Genomic DNA, 3184 nt, shown 5'->3' with positions numbered 1-3184 from the left:
GGCATCTCTCTATTTTCCAGTTGATTGCTCCTGTTGGAGCGTATTTGCACAAATGGAGTTCACTTGCCCACAATAGGCTGAGCATTCGCAGGCATTTCTGATCTGGTAGCACTCTGCATCCATTTCACAGTGGTAAATGACCATGAAAGCCTAGGAGAAATAAGAAAGACCTTGAAAATCAGATACAAACCCAAAGTTTACCTATTTCTGTCCTCCCCAGGACCAGTACCTTATGTCCCACCTAGCGATTGGTATTGCCTAACTCTTGCAAAGTGGGGGGAAAAAGGGAAAAGCGTGGGGAAATAGGATATGTTTCTGTCAAGAAGTAAAGAAAAATATAGCAAGCACTTAACCTCTAACATAGAGGAAGAAGGAAACGGCAGCTGGCGAACAGAAAACCGCCTAAGAAAGATAACAGCTTTGTTCGACCACAGATGAAATGGGGCATGGTGGGGATGGGGGTAGCAAGGACAGGCCCTGTAAGGGGGAACTGCAAAAGGCAGGCAGAAGTGATTAGGGTTGCTAAAAATAACCAAAAAAAAAACCCAAACAAACCCAAAAAGACAGTAGCAATCACATGCAGGATTGTGGTTATCCTAGGAATGCGAAGTTACGGACAGTTGTAAATAAAAAATAGAAAAGAAAAATCTCTTTTGAACATATGAAAAATGTGTAAGCTCTAATAGGACTAAATTAGAATCAGGTGCACTCTGCTTACCTGTTGGCTCTCAGTTGTACTGCTTGCTATAACAGTTCTCTTACCTCTGTCTGTGGGTTTCTCCTGTAGGAAATATACCAGGATTTTAGCAATTAATATCATGTTTGACAACAACATACACTGCCCAAAGCACAACCAAAACATTCCTGTCAAAGAATTTTCTTTTACTCGTGTCTGTTATTGAACTGCCTAATTACTACTGTCAAAAACAGTCAGTCTTTGATACGAAGATATGCTGGTGCCTGTTGAAAAAGAAACCTTACCTCCTCCTTTCTTTTGTTCCTGGCTATGCATGTGGCAGCATAGCCTCTGCTTTCATTATCACACTGCAATACTTGAGGGACAACTGCAATGCCACTAGAACAGCTGCAAGCCCAGATTTCTCTCTTGTGTTTGGAGAGTATCGCTGACACACCTTGGCTTTGAGTAATTGCTGATCAGCACCGAAAGGGTCTGTTGTCTGTAGTTCCATCTCATTTATGGGAGCTTGTGGATAATTTCCCTCTGATGGCATGGAGATAGGTGCCTAATACATGGTAGGCTGAATGGTCATGGGAAAAGCAAAACAGGCTATCTCACCTGCATTAAGAAAAACAAATTTCAGGTAGAAGATGACCAGGCTTTTTCTTAATGAGTCTAAAGAGTTGAAATAGTTCCCTTAGTTGAGATTTTTGGGTGGTGGTATCTCAAGCCTTTCTCAGAGCAATCTTGTTTAAAATAGCTCTATTTTTGCTTTACAATGAAAAAGTTAAAATGTCACTGATCCCTTCTAAGAGCCTGCCTAGGCGACTTTCAAATACCAGAGTCTAAAAAAAAACCCAGCAGAAGAGGTATTCAAACCATGCAGTTTTTTCAGTGGAGAGACAAAATGCTTTAACTTAGGCTCTTCAAGTCACCCAAGAGCATTTCATTTCCTGTTAAGGGGGTAGGGAGGCTACGTTCCTTTTCAGACACCAAGTTTTGATGCAAAAGTTAGACTGAATTTCTTTTTGATGACACTCCTGCTTTGAAGGACCTGTTAGAGCCCTATTCTAAAATAAATAAATAAATAGAAAGGGTTAAGCAAACCCTAACTTTATAGAAGCAGCTGCAAGTTTGATAGTAGCTTATTGTATGTATGAAAACAACAGTAACTTTCGCACCAGGATGACAACACGGCAGACTTCCATCAAATACTACAACAAGGAATAAAATTTTCCTACAGCATTTTCATGGCTTCAGTACTTTTGGTACTGCTGAAAACCCTTTGGCTATTATTCCATTTATATCTGCTGCTCTGTCATTAAGGTATTGATCAGGAATAAAAGACCCATGTACCGGATATGCACAGCAGCAGGAGTGCTACCGATTTTGTTCTCTTACTAAATGTAGTTGATTGCTTAACGGTTTTAGTCTTCATCAAGGAACAACTTCATATAATTTACAGTGCTAGTCTGTATTACCTGCTCGTCGCATACCTGTCCCCTGATTTAGATTATTAACACAGCATTAGCAGGATGCTTCCCACTGCAGGGGGACATCGAAACACTGTGGAGGCCTGTTCCCACATCACACGCAAAGGGCAGAAGCAGCTAGAAGCCCTTCACACGACCTGCTCCTGCTTCCTGTTCACACCACGCAGAGGGAGCTCACAGAGGACAGGATCAGCGAGAGCTGGGTGCATCCTTCCTCCTCCACACAGCTGCTTGCAGGGGTGACTAGCCTGTGACACCTGCATGGAGTCACTGCTCTTGCCTGCACACCCAGGGAATATCAGATCTTTTTCCAGGTGCTCCAGCTGCAGCGTCCACACACCCTCTAGCACATCAGGCAGTATGTGCAGCAAAGGTACACGTGGTGGTTAAAGCACATATACTATGCCTTGGACCGGCAGACCATCAGAAAGGAAGAAGAATAACCTTGTGATTAAAATACTTCTGTATGCCTCAGGAAATCTGAGTTCCAGCCCCACCACAGACATTCTTGAACAACCACAGAAAAGTCACTTAATGCAACCATATAATGGAAACAAGCTTTCCTTTTCTGTGCCATTCCTCTTTTCTGTGTGTCAAGACTGTTTATGCACAGAGGATAAAAGACGCTCTCCCAGTGTGGCTAAATACAGAGACTTGGAGCAGGCATCTCTGAAATGAGATGACACTAAGGCTCTTTTCAAATGCCAGGTGAAAAGGAAAAAAATCAAAATATCTGAAAGCAGACAAACAGCATCATCAATTCACTCACCAGCTACTCAATGAAGTCATTCAGGCATCTTTTGCCACTGCCATTCATGAACTAAAGAAGGAGCTATACTTCTCACTTTCCCTCTTTTGTCAGCGTGTGCTTTTTTGAGGGCTGGCGTTGGTGTGCGTTTGGGTCCACGAGGGTTAAGGCAGTTGCATTGTTCAGAAGGGCCATGTTAATAGATCCCAATGCAGGATGGAGGTAGTAGTTATCTTAACATTTGTGCTGTATTTAGTTATTTTT

Source organism: Eurypyga helias, unplaced genomic scaffold (genome assembly GCF_000690775.1).
Source record: "Eurypyga helias isolate BGI_N326 unplaced genomic scaffold, ASM69077v1 scaffold10611, whole genome shotgun sequence".
Lineage (NCBI taxonomy): Eukaryota > Metazoa > Chordata > Aves > Eurypygiformes > Eurypygidae > Eurypyga > Eurypyga helias.
Note: the sequence above shows the minus strand (reverse complement) of the source record.